This window comes from Macaca nemestrina, chromosome 3 (assembly GCF_043159975.1).
Source record: "Macaca nemestrina isolate mMacNem1 chromosome 3, mMacNem.hap1, whole genome shotgun sequence".
NCBI lineage: Eukaryota > Metazoa > Chordata > Mammalia > Primates > Cercopithecidae > Macaca > Macaca nemestrina.
Window position 1 is genome coordinate 183,420,582 of NC_092127.1, and position 26,920 is coordinate 183,447,501.

The 26,920-nt window shown below is 36.8% G+C and overlaps 1 long non-coding RNA gene across 1 annotated transcript in view; it reads right to left on the reverse strand.

Annotated features, from left to right (window-relative positions):
• Positions 1-14,672: 14,672 nt before the first annotated feature.
• The window catches only part of LOC139362232 (uncharacterized), a 41,419-nt gene continuing 29,171 nt past the window's right edge, over positions 14,673-26,920 (reverse strand). The window contains exon 3 of the long non-coding RNA XR_011620668.1: positions 14,673-14,720. This is a non-coding gene — a long non-coding RNA (uncharacterized lncRNA). The remainder of the gene's footprint in view (positions 14,721-26,920) is intronic.

A 26,920-nucleotide genomic window follows, 5' to 3' on the forward strand; every position in this document is an offset into this window, starting at 1 on the left:
GCCTGGAAATGTAGTCATCTGCTTGTCAATGAGAAGAAATAAGATTGACAGCAAGACTCTGTATGTCTCATAACTGGTAAAGGTGGGACTTAAGTCATACATTTAGGGGTTGAAATGAGAGAAAATGATGGAAAAGAAACCTTTGATGAGTAAGAAGAGACTCAATATAGGTTCCATGTCCTGGAATCCAAGGGAAGAAAGAGCCTCTGTCTTTTCAGATCCCTACTATGTGTCAGATTCTGTGCTGATTCAATGTTAACTTGTGAAGAGACAACATATGATGAATATTTTGAAAAGTCCATTGGTTTTAGAAATTATAGATATAAGAGATTTGTTTCAAGACCCACGAATAAAGAAGACAGAAAAAAACGATTAGTTGTTAGATTTTGCTATGGAAGAGGCATGGAACACACAGTTCTATCTCTTGAAAAGAGCAGTGTCAGTTATTGGATCTTTACTATTCTTACAAAGGAAGAGCTCTGTGAGACACCGAAGACCTCTCGAAGAACAGTGATGACGTATCCCAGGTTAGAGAATGGGAAACGTATCTACCCTCTATCTTCCTGTGAAAATACAGGAGAGGCTGAAATGAAGAATTGAAGAATAGGGGTTGGGAGGAACAAAAAAATTACATAATGCCAGTGTTATCTCTTCATACTTTTATGTTTCTTCTGCCAATTGAGGAGTGACCCTTAAAGGAGAAAAACCAAATTAAACATTAGCCGAAGAGCAGGGGCTGATGGAATATTTTATTGGAACTACTTTTCATACTCAAGAACTGAGAGAATGAAAGTAGCCATCTAACCTTGCCAGAGACTTAAAGACCCTCTGCTGCCACACCCAGAACTCCTGCCACACCCAGAACTTCAGATTCTGTAAAATACGCAGTGGCAGATAATTATTTCCCATTGATCAGTTTCAAACTCTTAGCCTATAACGGCATTCCTAGTTTCTACCTCACTGCATTTTCGTCTGTTTCCCTCTTTAATGCTTGTTAGTTAAGGATTTCTTTAGATAGTCTACCTGACTTCTGAGCCATTATGTCACTAAGAGATCACCTATCAGGACACTTCTACAGATTGCTGAAATCAATGTGCTCTACCCATCCTAACCCAGGGTCCAAGATACTTCATTCCATATGTAACTCAGCACCCTTTCTTTAACCCACCTCATCTGGGAGAGGAGCTCGGCCAGGTATGATTCAGGAAAGACACCATGACAAGGGTCTAGCTGAATACGCCTGGCTGTGCTCTTATCTTTAGGAAAGAAATGAAGAAGTCGTCATAGCTATCAAATGTCCAGTCCAGCTGCTCCATAGGGAAAGAAATTAACTGGTTCATTCAGAAAACACATCTGTATGCACCAGGAACTTTGCAGGCAATACAATAGTAAAGAAAACCGATCCTATTCCTGTCTTGAAGGAATTCACAGTATAATGGGGGAGATGGGTAAGTGGTTAAGTGATTACAGAATATTTTCAACACTAGAGACAGTAGTGGATGTGGAGGCAGCTCCTATCCAAGCCTAGCAGGAGGGAATGTGCTCAGGGAACATTTTCAAGAAGGTGAGGCTGGAAATATCGAGGCAAAATTACTACTGAAGAATGGAATCACCTGTGACATAGCTCGAAATCTGAGGGGAAAACAAGCAAGTGGGCTAACAAAACAAAAACAAACAAGAAAGTCCAGCAGTCAAAAAAGCAATGACAGGTGGATGGCTGGCAACCAAGGAAGAGGAAACTTGAGTAGTCGAAAGTGAAAAAAAAAAGGGAGATATGGGGGCCAGGTGCAATGGCTCACACCTGTAATCCCAACACTTTGTGAGGCCAAGGTGGTGGATCACCTGAAGTCAGGAGTTGGAGACCAGCCTGACCAACATGGAGAAACCCCATCTCTACTAAAAATACAAAATTAGCTGGGCGTGGTGGCTCATGCCTGTAATCCCAGCTACTCAGGAGGCTGAGGCAGGAAAATCGCTTGAACCCAAGAGGTAGAGGTTGCAGTGAGCTGAGATTGCGCCATTGCACTCCAGTCTGGGCAAAAAGAGTAAAACTCCACTTCAAAAAAAAGAAAGGAAGGAAGAGAGAGAGAGAGAGAGAAAGAAAGAAGGAAAGAAAGAGAGAAAGAAAGAAAGAAAGAAAGAAAGAAAGAAAGAAAGAAAGAAAGAAAGAAAGAAAGAAAGAAAGAAAGAAAGAAAGAAAGAAAGAGAGAGAGAGAGAGAAAGGAAGGAAGGAAGGAAGGAAGGAAGGAAGGAAGGAAGGAAGGAAGGAAGGAAGGAAGGAAGGAAGGAAGGAAGGAAAAGAAATGGGAGATATGCTGACTCTACCAGAAAGAAATAGAGCCCATAGAAGTTTGTATTTAAGGAAAAAGAAAAACTGAACATATATGTGAACTAAAGTCAGTAAGTCAATAAAGAGGAACATGCTGAATATGCTACAGAGTGAGAGGGGTCAAGAACTACATCTCTGAAGGTGCCAATTGGATTTGTAGACAATTTCCTCCATGTGGAGCACTTGTCAGGAAGTAGGAAGTGAAGTGACAACACAGACTGCAATCCCAAGGGCTAGAAAATAATGAAAGTTCATAGTCTTTGCAACCACTTTGGTGAAATGGAAGCGTCACTGTATTCTGATTCAGAAGATCTGATTCTGCCATACACTGATTCCAGGAGTTTGAGAAATTTCCCACCTTCTGGTCTTTTGCATAATGAAGATATTGGAAGGAAGAATTCTATGGTTAATTTCCAGGAACCAAACTGCAAAGCCTTTTTTCTCCCTATAGTTTTGCATTTAGGAAGTAAGTTTACTTTTATGTAAGCTAACATCTACAATAGATTTTTTGATGATCTATGAGACTCCAAATACCACATATGCATTTTCATCTGAGTAGCATGCCTAATTCAGTCTTCTCATCAGGCATGATGGTTGCAGGCTTAGGATGGGTCAGAAATTCTTGATTCTAAAACTCTCCAGTCTATTAAAGAAACAAATTGCTTTTTGTTTGTTCCATTGCAGTGGCCATTTTTTTTCTAATTTCAAAAAAAGTAGATATTACAGAGTTTTATAAAAACTAATCTTGGTGCTCACGAGACTGAGTGAATCTGGCATTTTCTTCTATCGGTTGTTGAAAGTGAAGTCTGTTGACTGGGAAAATGTTGACTTCTGCTGCTCTGAGTGAAGGTACATGTAAGTGCTTATGTGCTCCCAGTTCAATAGGTAATAAAAAGATTAAATCTAAAAATTGTTCCATTCTACAAGATATAACATTTCACATTGAGTTGTATTTTACAACATTTTTAGGTAGAATTTTATTACTGTGAACAATTGACTATTGATTCATGTTTCTCAGAACTCAGCAGGGCATGGAGAAAAGTCTCAGCCAATTGCAAATCTTTGGAAAGTGTTCTCAGGCAACATGGCTTACAACCAAAAGTGCTGGGAATTTGAGCAAAATCTTAAAGGTTTAGTCCTACACTCTATCAATGAAATAACTTACTCCTCCATGCTGAGCTTCTTTGGGACAAGTATAGCTGACTCCTCCTACATCAAATGTCACAACCATATAAAATCTGTTCAGTGTGACCCTGGTATTTTCAATAGTACAGTCCCAGCTGAAAAAAATATTAGATATTATTTTGCATCTACAACTAAATCCCTTTAAATGTGGTCTTTATCTTTCCCGTGCCCAATCAGCTCTGATGATCATCACAAATTAACATATTAGAAAGATATTTTAAAAATTCAAAGGATTCATTAAAGTTCAATAGACCTGAGTTCAAATCCTAAACCAAGAGGCCTTGAAAAAACTATCTTAACCCGTCATAAGTGTCATAAATAAAACGGGAGTACTTTGCAGATATATTGTGATGTTTAAATGAAATAACAAAGGAAAACATGGAAAATAATTATTGAACACTTACTTTGTATTGTTTCACTATAATCTTACTGTGAGAATTTATCAAGTACTTTATGAGTATTAATTTATGTAATCCTTTCAACAACCCTATAAATTTTGACACCGGTATTATTCCCATTAATGGTAGAAAATATTACCTATGAAATAACTAAGTCCAAGAGAAGTTAGGTGATTTACCGAAGTAAGTGGGTGGTAACTTAAAGCTTTGAATACGTTAGATCCTATGCTCTTAAATACCATACTATGTATGACATTTTATCACAATCCTGTGAATGTGAGCTTAGAATATATTTATGACTTAAAGCTTTCCCTGATTTCTTTGCTAGATTTGGTGCTCATTCTTTTATTTACTGCAATTTGATTTAGGTATGTGTTTGGCTATTTTAAATAATATAATAAACAGATAGAAACTTAAGTTGGAAAAACCAAACTGGAAACTTTGCAATAACTTACATCTCACTACGAAGTTTCTTCAACAGCTCAGACCTCTGCTTTTACTAACAGGGTACAAATACTGTAAATACTGTAAATACTAGAATACTGTATTTATCATTCCCTTGCTTTCATTTCTATGCACTGCCATCTCTTTGGATTTCTAAACATGAAATGCAAAACATGCACAATTGCACTTGTTAAAAAATTTATAAATAATATGTTTTTTGTTTGAGATGGGGTCTTGCTCTCTCACCCAGCTGGAGTGCAATGGCACCATCTCTGAAAGTTCACTACAGCTTTGACCTCCTAGGCTAAAGCAATCCTCCCACCACAGCCTCTTGAGTAGCTGAAGCCACAAACATGTGCCAGTGTACCTGACTAATTTTTGTATTTTTTTGTAGAGACAGGGCTTCACCATGCTGCCCAGGCTGGTCTCGAACTCCTGAGCTCCACCAACCTACCAGTCTCAGCCTCCCAAATTCCTGGGATTATAGGCATTGAGCCACCATGCCCAGCCAAGAGTATGTAACTTTTGAAGGTTACTTTTTTATTTACATTATGACACTAAAAATTCATTCATATTATTTTTATCACTTTGATCCTTATATAATACTCTATGTGTGACTATTCCATAGTCTATTCATCTACTCCCCGATTATAGACAAGTGTGGCAAGTGTGGTACCAGCTTATCATTATTGCATTTATCATAGTATTCATTATAGCATTGTTGGAAAACATTTGTGCATGTCTTTTGCTATACATGAGTGAAGGTTTCTCCTTTAGTATTACTCCAGAAGTGGGTTTTCTGGGTCAGAAGTATGACAACATTTAACTTTAGTAAATAATGTTGAGCCATTTTCAAGAACAATTCTACTCTCTTAAATGTCCATCAGAAAGGATGCTGTGAATCCACATCCTCATCAACAGTTTTTATTGTCATTTTTATTTTAACTGTGCTAATCCAATACGTGCAGAATGATACGTCATTGTGGTATTGATTTGCTAATAAAGGTAGCCATTTGCTTTCTCTTTCACTTATGCACCAGATATGTTCATTTGAAACATATACAAGATGCAGCTGTTTTATCTTTTATAAAATGCATCTTTATGTCTCTTATACATTTTTCAGTTGGGTTATGTATGTTCTTATTGTATAATTTTGATACTAATACCTTGTGATTGTAAAAAAAATTTCTACCTTCTCTCATTAGGTAACTTCGATTTTCACTTTCTTTCAGAGTCTTTAAATGAAAACTTTGTAAAAACTTTTAGTAATGTGTAATTCACTGTGTCATTTCTCTCTATTGATTGAACCCAACTGATACACATGCATGTTAATGCTAAGGAAGATTAAACCCCAAAGAAGTAATTAAATACAAATTGATTCACAGATTCAAAAATCAAATAAAATCACAAGACGGAGAGTAGACTAAGATAGGGGACATGTAACACATCAGTACTTGCTATACAGCTGAGATTGAGAGAGTGTATAGTATTAATATTTATGTAGGTAGAGAATAGAAAAATGACCAATGGAATAAACTGGAGGATCCAGAAACAGATCCTTATTAATATATGAAAATTTAGTATGTGACAGCAGTGATGTGCCACATTAGTGGTGAATGAAAAGACTGTTCAGTAGTCACAGTTGGATAAAATATATCCTTAGAAAAAACTATCCCTGACTTATACATTATGCTAAAATCAACTCCTGATGGATTAAAGACCAAAATGTATTATAAATGCCCAAATTTTAATAATTTTAGCACATTTTATTGGTATCATTTAGAACCAAGGATAAATGTATATTTCTTAAAAACAACAAAAGCTTGAATCTTTTCACCATGTTGTAGAGAATCTCTTCTATGATAAATTCTCTCTGATGAACGTCAACGTGAGATATTCCCATTTGTTCACACATGTATCACTTCCCTACTCATTGTTTCCAATCTTATATTTTTATTCCATCCAGTCTCCTGTCTGATCAGCCATGTCATGTATCATTATTAGGAACCAATATTAGGAGATATTCCCATTTTTTCACATACATATCACTTCCCTAGGACATTTTGTCTCTAACCTTATATTCTTATTCCATCTAGTCTCCTGTCTCATTAGCTATGTCATGTATCAATATTAGGAACCAATATGCATATATACAATGCTAATTCTCACTTTACAAAACAATGAACTAATATGAGGCTTTTGTTATCTGCTAAATATACTGCTCTTATAAATTCAGATACCAAAAAATAGAACCAGCAGTCTAGGTTTATAGATTAATTAGACACAATAGAAAGTGGACTTGGCCTCCATAAGTTCCCAGTCTAATCACAGGACCATGGGGACACTTCCAGATTATGTGGGCACTGGTATGCAAACTCTGTTTTCAACAGTCTCTAAACTATGAGTAACTCCCAGCACTGTTTTGCTGGCCGTTGAAGGTTTTTATGTGAAGTTATTAGAAGTATATTTATTATATATTTGTGATGGTATTACACGGTCTTTCCTGAAAGGGCTCTGGCCTCTGCTTTTAATCAATTGGCTTTGGATTTGTGAACCAACTTCAATCTTCAAGTTGGATGAGAGGCTATAATTTTCTGTTGCCTTGGTTGATGTTAGCCTTTGTCACTCTCCATTGACTTCCATTACTCAAAGTTACAGGCACAGAATTTCAATTGTCCTGCACTTCCAGGTTGTATGGGAATGGAGCTCTCTCTCTCACCTCAGCAGGAACAGGGAAACCTGAGATCAGAAGATGCAAAGAGTACAATGCCATCATGAGGTTGTATGATTTTAGGCCATGCCTATACAAATCATTTGCCATAAGTTTTTAAGTAAAGCAAAAAGCGAAGAGTCCTAGAAATAGATGTGGCCAAGAGGCCATGAGAAGAATGATAAGAAGCATCTAATGTAAGTGGATATGAAGTTAATGAGGAATGGAAATCCTCTTAGTAGGCAAAATTATGAAAAAAAATCTGTTTTTTTTCCTCTAATTTTTTTAGCCCAGATGTATATAGTACATATTCTATACTATATAAATGCCCAGAGAGGACATCTGCTGTGGAAAAGTTTTCACTAGGACAAGATAATTCATACTGTGGACATCAGCATCTTTCTTGAGCTCTATTGATATTTGTTTTGTAGGCCAATGTACAAAGTATCCTTGGCTATAAGGCTGATCCAGATACGGTCATAGCAGAATGTCTAGTCAAGAATGGATGCTAATATTGGAGACCAGATATAACACCATTTCCTGAGATAACTAGCCAGTCACCTATTGACCAGTTGATAATATTGGATCTCTTCCATCATTGAGGTTGTAGTAATTTGTATTCTTGGGAGTAGATACCTATTCTGAATAAGGACTTTTTGTGCCTATCATGCTCTGTCAGCATCACTATTTTTGGACTGGCACAATGCCATTCTCATCACCTTGGGCTGCAATAACAGATTACCATAAACTGGGTGACGACAGACAAACATTTATTTCTCATAGTTCTAGAGGCTCAGAATTCTAAGATGAAGGGGCTAGTAGACCTGATGTCTAATAAGGACCTTTTTCTTTTTTTTTTTTGAGAGTCTCACTCTGTCACCAAGCTGGAGTGCAGTGGCATGATATCAGCTCACTGCAATCTCCGACTCCTTGGTTCAAGTGATTTTCCTGCCTCAGCCTCCCAAGTAGCTGGGATTACAGACATGCGCTACCACACCCAGCTAATTTTTGTATATTTAGTAGAGACAGGTTTCACCATGTTGGCCAGTATGTTCTCGATCTCCTGACCTCGTGATCCACCTGCCTCAGCCTCCCAAAGAGCTGGGATTACAGGTGTTAGCCACCATGCTGGCCAGTGAGGACCTTCTTTCTAGTGTGCAAATGACTGTCTTCTCCTTGTATCCTTATATGGCAGAGATAAGATAAAGGAAGTAAACTCTATCAAGTTTCTTCTAATAAGGGGATTAATCTTATGAGGACCACATGACCTCATTTATACTCAGATACCTCTGAAGCCTCCCTTCCAAATATCATCATTCCATATATAAATGTTGGGAAGACATAACGTATTTAATCCATAGCATATCCAACATAACATCTCTTTCAACTAAATAACTCATTATACCACAAAAATGAGTAAAACAAGGCTTTTGTTTAAGCAATTTGCTTGTCTTATAGTGTCTAATTATTTAACCATAAACATTTGACCTGACAAAAACTGAAGCTTATGCATAGCCTCCTTCCCTGTTGTCAAGGATACTATTTAAAGTTTATTCATAGAATGACCTGTAAGAAAACATATTCCAGTATAAATGCTATCTTACATAATATAATATTTGATTTAAACCAATAAGCATCATGTGGTGTTATTTTCCCCAAGATCAAAATACACAGGCCTGGGAACCAAGTAATGGAAGTAAAATGGGCCATCCTTACTATATTACACTCAATAACTCAGAGAACATTTGAATTTCAGTGATTGAATTTCTTAAGAAAGGAATGTTTACCTTAGGGGTCATAGCCAAGTTTCTATTAACTTAGAAGCCCAGTAAATACCCTGGACATTTGGGCTCCTCATGCCACTGAACTGACAGACATAAAAAGTGCTTAACATAAGGGGCTTGATTTCATTTACTGGAGAGAAATTTAGTTGCTTCTAATCAATGCAAAAAATAAGAAATATGGTTGGAACACAGGGAAATTATTAGAGTAACAATACTCTCTTGCCAATAGTCCTGGTCAATGAAAGATTATGGCAACCCAATAAAGAGAGAATATTTGGTATACATATGTGGGTCACTAACAAAAAAAAAGGAACGCTATTGAAGGGGTTAAGGGAAAAGAGAAGGAAATTAGACTAAGTAGTAGGAAAATGAAGTTTTGATTACCAATATGTTTATCTATGCATAACCTAAGGTATTGCATTATTTATTCTACCCCTCTTACCTCTAAGCTACCATTTTTTGAATACTGCTGCCGATGTCTAACATTTACATCCCTGGTGGCAATATAACAGAATTGGCACCACTGCCACTAGAATTGCAACTAGGGTGAGGCATATGAGACTCTTAGGACACAAAATTTAAGAAGTCACTCCCTTTTAGAGTCATAGAAGTTCACAGTGCCATCTGTGCTGAATTGGAGTCCCTGCTGTATCTTTCCTTAGGGACCTCCTATGGATACTTCTATAATACTAGATTAACAATGTACATTATGTCCTCATATTAATTTGAGCTCTTAAAGATGAGGATCTATACCTCCTTCAAGTCAGTGTTCTTAGTGCTTATCATAGTGCCTGGCACATTGTAGACCTCATTAAGTGTCTGTTCAATGTAAGTATGTATGGTCTCAAAAGATAAACTTTTGTTTGTTTGTTTGTTTGTTTGGTTGTTTATACAGGTTTTATTACATCAATGTTCACAAACCAACACCAGCACTCTTTATACGTTCTTAGGAAGGAACAAGGACTCTGCTTATGATAAAATAAACAGCATACATTTGAAGTCAAAATATGAATAAAATATTATAGGAGAAAAGTTTAATAAAAAAGAAGACAGTGGGAAATATTGATAGTAAAATCTATATTTAAAAAATAAATCTTTCATTTACTAACTCTTGGACTTGAGGAAAGTTGCTTAATTTTACTGTTAACTTCCTTTATTTGTAAAATAGTGTATATTATCTAGAATGTCAATCTTACAGAGATGTTATGAAGAATTAAAATGAGTTTTAAGTACATGTGGAAATAATCTATCGATTTTTAAATAATATATAATTGCAAATGATTTATATTTATTTTAATGGTTTTCTAATGTAGCGCTAATCACAGATTTTTTAGTGTGATAGACGGTTCTGCATATGTTGATCTTCTCTTTATAAGGGTCCTTGATGTCAGTGGAGATTCTCTCTCTCCCTCTATCCTCTCTATCTTTTTCTCTTTCCTTAGTATCTATCCTTAGAATGTACCACAAGTTAAGGGCTCAATGATGTCTATTAGGTGAATTAAATAACCTTTCTCAAAATCCACTTGTTTAGCATTTTCTGTCAAGTGTTATGCACGATCCAAACCAACTAAGTGTTTAAAATTATAAAATAAAAAATAAAACTAAACGGGCAGTTAAATTGATATGACATTACATTAAATTATATTTTGTGGTTTCAATGAGGCAAGCTTCGAGGAGTAAACACCTAGAATTTTTGCGAGAAGTAAATAACACTAAGCAGAGGGAACGGGAACGGAAGAAGGAGAGAGAAGAGAATTGGTCTAATACAATGAAAAGCTGTGGCACCGGTGCGCTCCGTGGTGCTGTCCACGGTGCTGACAAGTTTCTTAATCTTGGGGAAGTTGATAGTCCATCCAGTCTCTCTCTGATTTTCCTAACCAGACACGTGGAGAAATCATAAATGCAGACAACAGAGAAAACTCTAAATAAAGAAAATGGGTAGAGGTTGTTGGTGATATCTATGTTGTTCTACGATGTTGAGGGAAACAAGTATTTTTAAAAAGATCATTATTTGAGCACATTATGAAATCCAAAATTACCAAGACAGGAACCAAAATATAATATTATTAGAATTTCAAAGTAACATAGAACAAGCAATCTATAAGACAAGGACATAAAGTGCTACTGTTTTAGAAAAACAACTTTTCACAATGCAAAGACTGAAGTTACATCACCAATAAAAACAGGTTTTTTTTTCTTGACAAAGAAATATTGACTTTTTAAATGCTCCATTTTTCTTTTTGAAGAATTAAATTATGACTTATATTTTGAAATATGTATTATTAATTTGTATTAGTATGATAATTTGATTATACTCTTGACTATTATAATTCCTTTTAAATCTATAATTTATTGTGTTGGGGGGAACATATAGGAGACCCTGCCTTTTTTTCTTTATCCTATGTCTGATACTAATGTGAGAGTTATTAGCAATAAATTATCTCTTTCCTTCATGTGCTTTTAATACCTATTATCATTAACTGCCAACAACAAAGCTAGAAGTCATAGTCAAGTCTTCTTTCCGTTAAAATTGTTTTCTGCTAGGCATTTCCAAATATATAAAATTACGTCTGTATTGGATATGGGCTACATTCTTTACAATGAAGATAAACTCCATATTTATTTGACCAAGATTAATACTTTTCTTCTTATAACTCACTACCCTCATAAAACTATTGTAGTCCACTTACTGTTCCAAAAACATGCCATGCTTTTTATGTTTCCAGGTTTTGGTTGATGCTATTTTCTCCACTCAGGATGTCTCTTTTTTTTTCTGTTTTTTTGTTTTGTTTTGTTTTGTTTTGTTTTTTGTTTTTCCTGGATAAAACTCTGGTCATTTTCAAAGGCCCAGTCAAAAAGTTAGCATGGAATGTACCAGCAAGAATTATTTCTTTTATTTTTGATAATGTCACTGTCATAGTTCTTAGATAGTCCAGATAATTATAGCAGGCAATTATAGAATATTGTAGACTAGAAGACAGCATGTACCATGGTATTAAAAGATTTGGTTTTCAAGTCATCGCACATTCACTCAGCAAACATTTGCTAGAACTTTTCTAGGCACTGCGACAGTGAACAGAATAGTAAAAACACTTGCCTTCATAAAGCCACATTTTTAGTCAAGAGTGGTACAAAATCTTAGTGTAAATGGAAAAAATAAATTAATGAACTAATTTTAGATAGTAAAAAATACTATGAAAATAATAAACCATAGTAATAGTAATAGACCAGTAAGCTTCCACGCATGACAAACGCTTTTCTGTGATGACTAGGAAAGGCTTCTTTGATAAAGCATGTTTATTCTGTGTGTGTGTGTGTGTGTGTGTGTGTGTGTATGTAACCAAGAGCCTGAATAAAATGAAGGAGCCAATGATGTATAAATGATACTGAAGAGGACAAGAAGGAGTTGGTGGACGAGTATCAGGAGAAGGAGGATTATGGTAACAATGATTATGATAACCAATATTTGGAAGTTTAGTCTTTCAGCCACCTGATTAAAATTGTGAAATTGTGAGCTGGGCATTACTACTATTTCCATTTGTGAATGAAGAAAAATAAGTGTGCAGAAACTTCAAGTTCAGCATAAGTCAAAAAACACAATCAGGTTGTTTAAAAAGTGATTTTGGTCTCAAGATGCCTACTTGGGCCAGTAAAGGGAATTATTGTCTGAGGTCTCCTGATGGTTTTTATTTGTAACCAGCATTTTTATAACCAATAATTTACAAGTGATATTAGGAAAAAGTGCAAAAATTAGGAAATTAATACTACGATATAAAAAGGCATTCAAAGTATAAAGAAAAATTATTATAAATTATTGAGGGCTGAATCTACATGTACATATCCTTTTAAAAGTGTGTCTGTGTGCATTCTATACGCAAAAAGACTGAGTTCATGTACATAAAAATTGAACAGGAAAACAAAAATTATTTTTTAAGAAGGTAAATTGAAGCAGTTTATAATAATGGATACAATAAAACATGGCATATAATAATAAATATAAATTTTAAAAAGAAATAGATGTCAAAATAAAAAGTCAAGTAAGGAAGAATCAAAATGTGTGTGTATGTGTGTGTGTCTGTGTGTGAGACACTATTTATACATGTGATTGTGCGTTCTAAGAAATTGCCTGTCTGAAATTGTCTGCAGATAGATGGTAGTGAAAAGATAACCTTAGGAAAAAAAATCAGGCATTTTACTTTAGTCAAGTGATTATTTTGTGCATGTAGGGTTTTGTTAGTTTAACATTAGTCTTCAATATTGCTCTCTTTGATCTAAGAAAAGTTATTTTCAAATCCTGAAGTTTGCCAAGGCTTCTTTTTAAAGAATTACTTCTCATGTGAGTCATTAACCTAGGATTTCATTTTTCAGAAGGGTTCTGAATCTAGCTTTTCAATCACTACTGAATATTACCTCTGTTTTGTTAACAGCTATGTAGTTGATGCACAGATAGATATTTCTGAGGTTTACTTGCATAGACTTAGCAGTTGTTTATGACAAAATTTTTTTCTCTTTATTTATGAGGTATGTGTGATAAAAAATAATGTTCTCCTGAATGCTGATTTTTTTCTTAAGCTGAATTGCTTGGAGATGGTTTTTGTTTTAAGTAACTATTCCTCTCAACTCTGAATGATTGGTTTTAAATCATGCAAAACCATCATTTGGTAGTCTATTTTCATACATATCAAAAAGTGAGTGTAAGATCAGTACATCATGATTTATTATACTTCTAAGGAAAACTCAAAACAGAGTAAACAAGTTACTCAACAATATCTGTAAGTCAGGAGTTTGTAGTAATTCCACTGACTGATGTCCATGGACTTTTGACCTATCACCAACCGTATCATCAGAGCTCACCAATAAGGAAGTATGTTGCCACTTTAGGCAGTTGGAGCCCCACTTCTGGAAGTGTCTAAGCTTCTAACTTCTAGACTGAGCAGGATATAATAGTAGACATGCATTCTTTTATCTATGGTAGGGCAGGATAAACTTCATGAGATTCTATGTCCTGATATTTCTGACTCTTTGTTTTTTCACTGTGACATATTACATTGAAACCAAGTAGAATTCTTTTTCAGAAAATTTTCCAATAGAACAGTAATCAATGAATTGAAGTTAACTGCATAACATAATGTAGTCAACATATATGTAAGCATGAAATATCTAACAGTAATGTTTTAGAAAACCACAGGCAAGAGAACGTTTGATAATACAGAATAAAAAATAAGACAGAATTAATTACTTCCGTGCATTATGGGAAAACTTTTTCAGATGTTTTTCTTCTTTTCCTTTTTTCACAGAACAACCAATGAAGTTGTACAGTTTTCAAAGGCAGAGATTATCAATTCAAGTGAAAATACCTCTTGTGCAGGCAGAGTCCTATATAGTCTTCAATTTTCTAGGTTCATTTACTCTGGGTATCAGAATTTTTATTCAGTTTTATTCACATGTCAGATTATCTGAATAGTCTATCTGAATAGTCTTGTATCATCTGTCTGAAACTCTTCAGGTCTTTCATACATGCACACACAAAATACTTCCTTGTGACATTAGCCACATGAGATCCTACATGTGGAACAAAATGCATACCGTTGTCTTGGTGTGGTGATTCTTGCCCATAATCTCAGCACTTTGGGAGGCTGAGGCTGGTGAATTGCTTGAGCCCAGGAGTTTGAGACCAACCTGGGCAACATGGCGAAACCCCATCTCTATTTAAAAAAAAATACAAAAATTAGCTGGGTGTGATGGTGTGCACCTGTAGTCCCAACTACTCAGGAGGTTGAGGTGGGAGGATAGCTTGAGCCCGTGAGGCAGATGTTGCAGTGAACTGAGATTGTGCCATTGCACTCCAGCCTTGGTGACAGAGACAGAGCCTATCTCAAAAAATAAAATAAAATAAAGAAATGCATACCATTAATTAATTAGTTAACATAAAATGTATAAACATGTGCAGAGAAATAAATACATAAAATGAACATACCCAGACACAAGCACATATATATGTATATCGTACAGTGTATCTGATACTAATTGCCAATTTTGCATCACAACAACACTGGTGAAGAGACTAATATTAGCAGAGATACTGCAGGTACAAAGAATATTTGGAGAGTACTGTCATGACTAATGCATAAATTAATGAAATGTCTGATGTGATGGACAAAATAAGATGTGTCAGTGAGTGATGTATGACATGCAATGGAAGAATATGAAATCTGATTGTGTTTAGAAGTGAGGGAAAGAGAAACTTCTGGAAATGGCTTTGAATTATTTGTCTTCCCCACCTAATGAGCCAAGATGTTAGACAGATATAAAGTCTATCTAACAAAAAAACAGAGGCTACTCTTCAGCTGCGAAGACTGCTATTTGTGAGTTCAAGAAGCAGAGAGGATGTGGAGAAATAGGAATGCCTTTACACTGTTGGTGGGAATATAAAATTGTTCAACCATCGTGGAAGACAGTGTGGCAATTCCCCAAGGATCTAGAACCAAAAATACCATTTGACCCAGCAATCTCATTAGTAGGTATATACCTAAAGGATTATCAATCATGCTGCTATAAAGACACATGCACATGTATTTTTATTGCAGCACTGCTCACAATAGCAAAGACTTGGAACCAACCCAAATGCCCATCAATGATAGACTGGATAAAGAAAATGTGGCACATATACACCATAGAATACTATGCAGCCATAAAAAGGATGAGTTCATGTCCTTTGCTGGGACATGGAAGAAGCTGAAACCATCATTCTCAACAAACTAACACATGAACAGAAAACCAAGCACTGCATGTTCTCACTCATGAGTGGGAGTTGAATAATGAGAACACACGTACACAGGAAGGGAAGGGAACATCACACACCAGAGCCTGTTGGGGGATTGGGGGCTAGGGGAGGGATAGCATTAGAAGAAATAACTAATGTAGATGACAGGTTGATGGGTGCAGCAAACCACCATGGCACATGTATACCTATGTAACAAACTCGCACATTCTGCACATGTATCCCAGAAAAAGTGTAATTTTAAAAAGAAAGAATTCACAAAAAAGGCCAATGTTAAAGAGGATTGTGGGAAAGAATACCAACATTTGCACTGAGTATATTCCATGACTACTCTAATATAATAAGACTAAGATAGATTGCAAGAAAAAATGGCTCCACAATCTCAATGCTTAAAATAACAAACACATAGTTCTTATTCATGCCACACGTCTAAGCAGGTGAGCAGAGGGACGGGGAAAGCGATGGGGATTTTCACATTAAAAAGTGGCTTTTTCTGCCACTCAGAAACTGGCCTGATGGAGCATTCACTGTCTCAAACATTGGCAGTAAACATACCACAGAGAATGAGAGAACTGTAGAGTCTCAATCGAGTGATTAAGAGTTTGTCTCTTATCACGTCTTCTCACAATCTTCTGATTAGAAATATTCACACAACCTCGACTAATTTCAAAGGCATCAGAAGTTCTATTCTGCCATGGGCTCAAAAAGAAGAAAGAAATATCCATTAAGCAGAATTTGAGGCTACTACAACTTCTATGTTTCACTTCTGTGAACATTCCATTTTTACCTATAAATAAATGTATTCTTTGTTTTGTATTAAAGCTTTTGTCTGGCAAACACTGATTTCCTGAATGAAAGAAAGTGATTTTTCTTTGTTAATATATATTTAGCAAGAAAATATATAGCATCTCTGCTAGGACAGTTGTCTTTATTTTCTAGTCTAGAGAAAATATTCTATTCTATAGAGTCTATTCTATCAACTCTATTCTATTTCATAGAGTCTGTTCCAATTATTAATATTAGCAGAACCCAAAAGGACCAAAGCTTCTATAATTACAGAAAACCAATCCCTTGATATTCACTACTGCTTCTCATCAATCTGCATGATGACAGGCATTTACAAAGAAAAGAGAAATTTAGTCTTTATCTCAAGAGCTGACACTGGAGTACTCTCTGAGTCCCAGAAATAGCCTCCTCTTCCAATAAATACCCTTTTCTGGGGATGAACATGTGATGTGGTAGAATGAACCCAGGATTGAGGGTTTAAAAGGCTTGAATTTCATTCCTTGCTGTATCACTGACTAACTGTGGAATCTTGAGCAAAACAGTTTACTTCTCTTTGCCTCTTTTTCTCTCTGCAAAGCCAGATTAAATGTTTTAAACATAGAAGATATGTAATACAATTTTATATGGTTCCTTCATCCTTTCCTTCCCTAACTTACTTTCAACCTAAATAGCACTTCAGCTATACTTTTTCTTTGTAATTTTAGCTTCATGATAATAATTTTTGCAAGTATGCACATGAAATTACATTGTCAAGAAATAACTTATTCAATTTACTATAGCACTTGGAAATCCTGTATCAGATACTATATCAAATGGAAATCCATTTTAGAGATGAAGAAACTGGAACTTCAAAATAGATTAATCAATTCCTACTCTTTTCTACCTTGCCAGATAGTTGGTATGATTAAATTTAGCAATTTAAACCATAGCACTGTAAGTGGTAAACTACTTTTTCTTTATGAATTATGAACCCCTTTCAGGTAGAATCTATATTTGTTTTACCCGTTCATTCTTACAGAACCAAATTCAATGCCTGGTAATGGTATGAGTTTGAGAAGCCAAAGAGTCTTTGAGAACCCTCTTCCAGGCTCAAGAAGGTCTATGTATGAAGACACATATATTAATAGTAATGTTTTAGCCATCTGTATACTTACAAGAATTATGGCAAGCCAGTGTGATCAATGAAAATACCAATTTTATTTTATTTTTTTTGAGACGGTTTTGCTCTTGCTGCCCAGGTTGGAGTGCAATGGTGTGATCTCAGCTCACTACAGCCCCCGCCTCCAGGGTTCAAGTGATTCTTCTGCCTCAGCCTCCCGTGTAGCTGGGATTACAGGCGTCCGCCACCATGCCTGGCTAATTTTTTGTATTTTTAGTAGAGACAGGGTTTCTCCACATTGGCCAGGCTGATCTCAAACTCCAGACCTCAGGTGATCCACCCTCCTCGGCCTCCCAAAGTGCTAGATTACAGACGTGAGCCACTGCACCTGGCCGAAAATAGCAATCTTTCACACACACATACCTGTATTCAAATTCTGGTTCTGCCTCTAAAATCTCAGTGTTCTTGAGCAACATGGACTTGAGTTTAGATTGAAAAGAGTAAATAAAATAATGTATATAAGATATTTTGCACAGCTTTTGGAACACAGTGGAAACCAATAAAAATAAATGGTAGAACTCATCCTGTCTGTGATTATTTTAGAATTGCCTGATATATACGAAAGAAATTAATATAAGGTATTAAAACAAGGCATTCATAAATGGTGATAGAACCACAATTATACAATGTATTGGATTAGTGGTTACTTCCTTTCTTCCTGACCCAGGATGTCTATATCATTGCATTTGCTATGTAAGTATTGATAGTTTCTTATATATTTAGTTCAGATGGTTTAAGAAGAAAGATTTATACCATCATCTAACTAAAATGTATTCACAGAGATGAAGGAAGCTACTTGTAGAACCACTTACACACACACACACACTCACACACACACACACAAAAGCCCAAAATCTCGAAGAAAAACTTTAACTTTTTGGGCCTTACTTTTTGGGCATCCTCTTAAACAGAAATTACCTATGCAAATCCATTGTTTAGATAACAATTCTGTATTAACTTGTTTCAGGTTCTTTATAAACCTGTATCACCTATATTCAGCCTTGGGATTTTTTCCGTTTCAGTGAGTCCTCTATTTTCTGAAGGAGAGAATACCCACACAGGGTGGGATAGAACTACTAAAGATATGTTGATTCACTCTCCTGCCTGGGAGCAGGTGCTGCACTGAAATTGTCTAGCCAAAATCCAAATCATATTATTTTAGGCTGATTATAAACAAGATAATTTTCAGTTGGCCTTTGTTTGATTGTTGTTTTTGTTGGCTGACAATTAAAAGCATGAAGTGGAAATGTGTTAAGCATTAAGGTAAGAAGATAAGCATCAAGTCAGGAAAGCTGACGAGGGAGTCACCTCTCCTTTAGGGCCTTCAATGTAGGACTGAGGGGCCCCAGGGAAATTTGTATGACATATTTTCTCTCCCTTTGTATTCAGGTGAGAGAAGGTTATAATAAAGACCCAAGATTCAGGTCATGTAGGACAAAGATTCTGGAATCAGATGGCCCCAGTGTCGGCCCTGATTTTGCCCATCACTAAGTCTATGACTTTAGGGGAAAGTTACCTAACGTCTATCATCCGACTTATTTGTTACTGATTTCCCCCAACCTTGCACCATTTCTAAAATATAATAATGCTGATTAGCTGCTTTTTGATGTAGTAAATGAGTGAATATATAACATTTATGCTTCTCCTCTGTAATGTGGAATAATAGTTATTTCTTCCTTATAAGAAATAATAAAAGTGAAATGTGCTTATAATAAAGAAATATTATTTCTTTATTATAGAGAAATATTATTTCTTCATTATAAGAAATAATAAAAGTGAAATAATAAAAGTGAAAAGGCTTACCTAATAAAAGAAAAGGAAGGTATTGACAATGCTATGTTAGAAGACTTTTGTGACTTGAAGAAGGGTAGGTTGTGTTGTTGGCTTTGGTAAGAAGGACTCGTTGATAAATGGTGGTGGTTGGACAGAACATTGGACTATAAACAGCAACCTTAGTGTTCTTCCACTTACTAATGAAACTGCAATTTTTTCATCTCTAAAGTAGGAATAATAATTGAAGCTTTCTTATAAGTTTACTATAACAATTTTTGAAAACTTCAGGTGAAGTACTTTGAATAGTGACTACACATATGCATAGTAAGTTTTCAATAAATATGATTTATCATTATCACTATTTTTATCCTGAGCTCTGAGGGGTAATCCAATGGATAGCCTCACACATCAGCATCTTATAGAGATTGCCTTCACTAAATACAGCTTCTGTCCAAACTCACGTCCTCTTCCTTGGACAGTCTGCACTTCATAGCTACTCAATATAAGGATAGAAACTAGACTTGGATTTCTGATTCTTAACTCGAGACAATGCTGAAAGATCACCCAGTCTTAGTGCCCCCCAGAGGGTTGGCTGAGGCTTCTGATGAGCCTGAATCACTAGTCTTTACCTATTGCATTTCCTTGGGAACCTAATCTACCACATTATTATAATTCAAAATGTCCATCACCTCTACATCAGCCCCCAGCAGGAACAAACTACAGAAAGTCTAAGTGTCATTCAGGAAATGTGGAATAAGCCATTTATCTGTTTTTCTGCTTTCTGGTCTGTTTGCTGTATCTCTGAATCTTGAACACCTCCCTCTTGCTTCCAGTCTATAATGCAACTCTTAGAAATGATTCTTGGCAAAAAAGTCATATTTTATTCAATTCTCCCTGTACTTGTTACCCCTGTCATGCAGTTTCTATGAAAGCAAAAGTCAAATTAATTTTTAAAATTCATTAATGAAATAATCATATATAAAGTGAGTAACTCCTCACATACACTTTTCTTCTAACATTAGCATGTTTCCTGATCTATTGTATCAAGATCTTGTTGGTTAGACTCTCAATGATTGCCAGGTGTTATAAATGTATCTGTTGTTTAGAGATGATATTTCTAACTTGAGGAATATAATACAAAGTAATTGTAAAAGAATTGAGAATTTTACCAGAGATTTTGTAAAGTTGATGAACGTAATAAAAATGATCTTAGAGAAGGCCCTAGACCTCATAAAATCATTGGTTGATAACAAGATGGAAGGGTTAAACCAGAAAACAATTGAGGAAGAGACAAATTACAAAGATAACCTAAAAGTATCTCCAGGGACATAATGTGACTGTTAAAAGATTAAGAAGAGACCTTCAAAAAATGAATGAAGTACTAAGTACTTTTGAAAACAGTACTTTCTTTAAGGTAATGTTTAAGGTAATGTTGGAAAATGAAGGACATTTTATCCTGATCTCATACGTGTATAACAAAAATTATTTACTCATCTTCAAAACAGTAAAGTCTACTTGATCCATTCTTTGCTTATTCTAAGAATCAGATCAAGATTGCATTTGCAACTTACATTTTTAAATAAGATAAGATAAACTTATAATTGTTAATTTGATTTATCATGCATTTTCTCAGTCAAACTTGCTTTTACTATTTTTTCTAAATAGGTATCTCCATTTTTGTGGGTTGTTCCTTTTAAATAGCCTTTTCTTGTATGAAATTATCCTGAGATAATGAGGTGCCCCTCTCCTCCTCCCCGAGGTAATCTCCTGCTTCCCCAGCATATCTTTATTTCTACTGCTCCTCTAGACCATATATTACCTCTGTTCATGGACTACTAAGGTGTTACATCTTAGCATCTTAAACCTTACCATCCAGGCTAATAGCATCCTAAAAAACCCAGACCTTTACTATTGATCTTGCTCTCAACTTCGGAAAGGAAACCTGGCACTAGGAACTAAATTTCTTTCTCCCTAGCTCTTTATGAACAAAAAATATTATTATTTTCATGAATATGAATAAGAACAAAAAGAACTTGCAGGTGCATAGCACTGAACTATGTGCATAGGCCAGGCACAGAGGTTCATGCCTATAATCACAGCACTATGGGAGGCCAAGGCAGGCAGATCACTTGAGCCAAGAGTTCAAGACAAACCTGAGCAACATAGCAAAAACCTGTGTCTTCAAAAAATACAAAAATTAGCTAGGCCTAGTGGTGTGCACCTGTAACCCCAGCTACTTGGGAGGCTTACAAGGGAGGACGCCTTGAGCTCAGAAGACAGAGGTTGCATTGAGCCATGACTGCACCACTGCAATCCAGCCTGGATGACAAAGCAAGACTCTGTCTCAAAAGAAAAAAAAATTGCATAGATGTACTTTGTATATATGGAATCTGTTTGTAAAAATATATGTGTGTGTATATATATGTGTGTGTATGTATATATATGTGTGTGTGTATATATATATATAAATACCCCCACAGATTTCTATTTTTTACCATTTAAAATTCCCTGAAAAAGACACATTCATATGGGTGTGTGAAAATGTTATGGCATACAAATTTAGTGATTATTATCTAAGTGCTTTTAATTCCCCAAAATCCTGAACCATAATACGACTAAGTTACCAGAGTGACTGTGGGAATGTGGTAAGTTACCAGAGTTGGCTAATAAAAAAGATATTCTGTCAATGAGATCTTGTTTGCATGACAAACAACCTGAACATCCATCAAATTAAAACCATATTCAGAGTGAAATCCTATTTGCGTGACAAACAACAGAGCATAGTCAGAACACACATTAGTGCGTAGGACCTGGTAAAAATTCTGCAGGAATAAAAAGCAGCAAAGGAAAGTGGGTAAAACACTTTACCCAAATTTAGGGTAAAACATGGAGGTCAGAGAGAGACGTAGGACTTTTGAATAAAACGAGCCTGGTATACAGGTTTCAGCAAAAAGCACTCAAAACAGCATGTTTATGTTTTTTATCTTCGTAAAATGAGAGCAAAGTCTAAACTAAAAGAAAGAGAAAAGGGAGGGAGAGAAGAAGAGAGGAAGAAACAAGGGGGGGATCGGCAAGTGGGGAGAAAGAGATAGAGAGAGAGAAATAGTTCTCTCTTCCCTGGAAAGGGGATGCAGGCAGCACGGGGTCTGAAGGGAGATAATTCACCAGCCCAACAGTCAGTAGCTAAAGGGTTTGGAAGGCTGCAGGAAGCAGATGTGCTTGGCTGTAAAACAAGCATTGCTCGCCAGGCCCCGGCATCTTCCCAGACTCATGTGTAACATGCAGACATATGTGGTTAATGATAATGAGGAACAGACAGGAGCTGGGAGCTCCAAATCAGGGTCATACACAGAACCCAGCCATCTCATACATCCTCGGGCTTCTTAAACTCTCTCCCTCTAGGAGTCTGTCTTATCCATGCCTTGGCCCAGTGTTAAAGAGTCAGTTTGTTATTATGGAGAGAATATGAGCTCTGGATTTAGGCAGAAGTGGCCCTTATAACTTACCAGGTCTGTGGCCTCGATTATGTTATCTTCTGAGTTTCACTGTCCTCATTTAAAAATGGAGACAAGAGTATATTTTTTGTGTGGATTAAAAGAGATATAGCTGAGCACGCAGGGTACACAGTCTGTGTTGAATACAGGGTAGGCCACTTCCCTGTCCTGCATATTGGGGCCTGTCTTTGGTTATCGCTGCCTAATTTAGGTTTCATGTTGTTTTGTGAAGGAGATATCTAATCTGCATTCTTTCCTCTTTAATTATGAAGCAGTATTTATTTATTTATTTTTATTTATTTATTTTTTTGAGACAGAGTCTCGCTCTGTCGCCCAGGCTGGAGAGCAGTGGCTGGATCTGAACTCACTGCAAGCTCTGCCTCCTGGGTTTACACCATTCTCCTGCCTCAGCCTCCCAAGTAGCTGGGACTACAGGCACCCGCCACCATGCTCGAGTAGTTTTTTTTGTATTTTTTTTAGTAGAGACGGGGTTTCACCGTGTTAGCCAGAAGTAGTATTTATTAAGTGAGGCAGCAGGAAGAATTACACAGAAACAGCTCTGAACTGAGAACCGAGAGAGTTGGGAACTATCCTTTCATCTTCCTTGGGCACCAGCATAACTTTGGGAAGCTTCCATCTCTGTTTTTCAGTACCCTCATTTGTTTAAGAGAGAGTTCTCCAGGAAGACAGAACTAATATGTGTGTGTATGTGTGTGTGTCTGTGTGTGTGTGTATTATGAGGAATTGACTCATACAATTACAGAGGGTGACAAGTTCCAAATATGTAGTTGGCAAGAGGGAAAGCTAGAGGAGCCGATGGTGCAGTTCCAGTGTAAGCTTAGTGGCCTGAGAACCCAATGGTGTAAGTTCCAGCCTGAAAGTCAGTGGAGTCAAGACCCAGGAAGAGCCAGGGTTTCAGTTCAAGTCTGAAGGGAGGCAAACAAGTCCCAGCTCAAGGCAGTCAGTCAGAAGAAATTCCCTCATACTCAGGAAGGTGAGGCTTTTTATTCTAATCAGGTCTTCAACTAGTTAGCTGAGGGCCCCGACACATTAAGAAGGACAATGTGCTTTACTCAGCCTGTGAATTCCCACGTAGTATTCCATTCCATGCCACATCAAGAACAATGTTTGAGCAAACATCTGAGTACCCTGCGGTCCAGCCAAGTTGACACACAGAATTAACCATCACATCAACCGTACCACATGGGAGGAAAGAGGAGGGCAGAAGGTGTGTAGAGTACAGAAATGTAGAATTTAACATTCTGGGAATCCACTGATACTTAGCATCCTCCAGGAAACACGGTGAAACATCTAGATTCTGTAGAAGACCTGCAAGGACTCACAGAGGAAGCTGGCATTGTATTGCACTGTGAAGAAACCGGGCATGAGCTTTCCAAGATGAATTAAACCCTTAACAATGAATAGGGTTAATATTACTGCTTAATTGTGTGTCTACTATGGGCCAGGCATTTTATGTACATTATTCTTCACAGTGACCCTCAGACTGGGCTTCATTATATCTCTGAGATGAGAAAATGGAGGCTTGGAGGGGCTAAGTCATATGCCCAAAAGCCACTTAGCCAGTTAGTGACTGTGCTGGGACTTGCCTACTACCAAAGCTTCTGCTCCTTTTACCCTGTGGCTAAGTTCCCTGCTACATGTGTTGTGTTCTGGTGCCTAAGACATTGCCTAGAAAATGGCAGGCACTCAACAAACATCTGTCAAGTGGACAATGTACAGCACCCACACCAGCTTCATCCTCCCTTTGTTGTCACTAGCTCTCTCACTGGAACATCTGGTCAATCCTGCTCACCTGTTCTGTCCATATTTGCTGTTTCTACATCAATCTTCAACAGATAAAGAAAAGTTCCTAAATCTCCGCCATATCAGCTGATAAGGGCTAGATATTTCTTCTGACAAAAACGAAGATTTCCCTAACACAGAAAAGGACTCTAGAAACCTGTAAAACCAGAAAATTGTAGTGTTTCAAATTATTTTCCCTGTGGGACACTCAAAACAAGACTCACGCTTCCTCTCTGGTTTTCCTTTCCAAAGAGGCACACCATGTGCTCTGAAGCGCTCTTACACATGACAACCACAAAAATAATTGACATCCTGGGTTCAAGCGATTCTCCTGCTCAGCCTCTCAAGTAGCTGGGACTACAGGTGTGCGCCACCATGCCCAGCTAATTTTTGTATTTTTAGTAGAGACGGGGTTTCACCATGTTGGCCAGGATGGTCTCAGTCTCTTGACCTTGTGATCCGCCTGCCTCAGCCTCCTAAAGTGCTGGGATTACAGGCATGAGTCACCACGCTCATCCTGCTGCGAGGATTTAATGTGCAGATTAATACAAAGTACATAGCATGGTGCCTAGTACATGAGATGTGAGGCTGAAGAATGATCTACTAGCTGTTATTATTGCCTTATAACAACCTCTAGTTTCTGTCTACACAGTATTTTTTGCTTCTCAAACAAAACAAAACAAAAACAATTTCTAGGGCTAATGTTATTCTAAATGCTGCCGGAGTTGTGTACACTTTTTGGACTCTGCATTAGAATGGCTTCCCTTGCCAGGTCTCTTTTGCTAGTTGAGTTGGTTCTCTCACCTCATGCCCCTCTTTTGGTTTCTGAATCATACTGTCTCAGCAAAACACTCAAATCCTATGATTCGCCCATCCCCACACCTTGCACTGTTTGCCAGTCTTGGGAGCTGCATTCTCCATATTTACATAGAGATTTGTCACTCTCTCTTTTAAAAAGTTCCCCTTTATTTGAATTAACAGCCTAATTGTCCCAGCTTACCACTTCCAAAGTGACTCCAATAAATAGAAACCACAACACTTGGAAATCACCTCCAGCCCTCACTGTGCAAGCCTTACCCGGAAATCTCTGGCAGCCGCATGTTTTCCTAATGACCTTCAGTTGCTCAGAGAATGTATAATTCATTCCCTACCTATCTTCACTAATCCCACTTTCCTAAAATAAATATTAACTCAACTTATCTGCTAAAACAAGCCCAAATCAAGTCTCTTATCAAATGAACTCAGAGGCAACACAGAAAACTGAGAATCTGGTCAATAGGAAATTGCTTTCATTGGAAAAGCAGGTCTAAAACTCCTTTTGGCCTGCAGTTTTATTCAATCCAGTTCAGCAAACCTTTATTGAACACTCTACATGCAGGCAACAACAGTTCTATAGAGGACAGAAAATTGGATTCAAAGTTAGGAAACCTGATATTGAAAGAATTGGATCCAAATTCTATCTTCACTCTTGACCAATTGTGAACGTGAGGAAAGTCACTCTGAGGCTCGGTTGAGGTGGGATAATAACATCATTACTATTACCAGAATCCCTCAACACCCCCACCCTCACCCTGCCTCCCTAGTAGACATAGCTTTTAGTAAAGGCTCTCTGAATTTGCCAATGATAAGATAGTGAGTGTCTTGTGGAATATGAAAAAAATTGACATATTTATGTGTGGATGGATCATGGATCCATGGATGTTGAAATGTTTCTACCTCAGTTCAAAGGAGAAAGTTGTTTGTTTTATTTCATGAAAATGTGTAAGTGTCATTGACCATTGGAATTTTCATAATCCAATTTTATTTTAGCCCACTGCATTCCTAGTACTCTAACAACCCACTTGCTTGCTGCTAGCACACAAGACTGGAAAATCATGCCAAGAAATGTGACCTGAACCTCAAATTCAGAGGCTTATGCTCCCATGGAACCAATCTGGTGATGTTGCCTTTTTGTTTGAGCTTCCTTCTGCCTTAGGCCAACTGGATCATCCCGGCACCAGGGATGCTATGTTGAGCCATAAATACCTGACCCATTTTCTAGAAGCAACAGGCAAGGGGAGAACCAAGATGACATAGGTGACACATGGAAAATGGTTCCAGTTTTGTCCTGCTAAACCACAACTACAAAGATAATTTTAAAATGTTCTATGAGAAAAGGGCATGCAGGATTCTCTGTGTTGAACTTCATCCCAGTGAATTACACTGTCTGAGTAGATAATGAATATTTTCAGATAAACAAAAGGAGTGGGAATAGCAAGCACAATACAAGGAAAG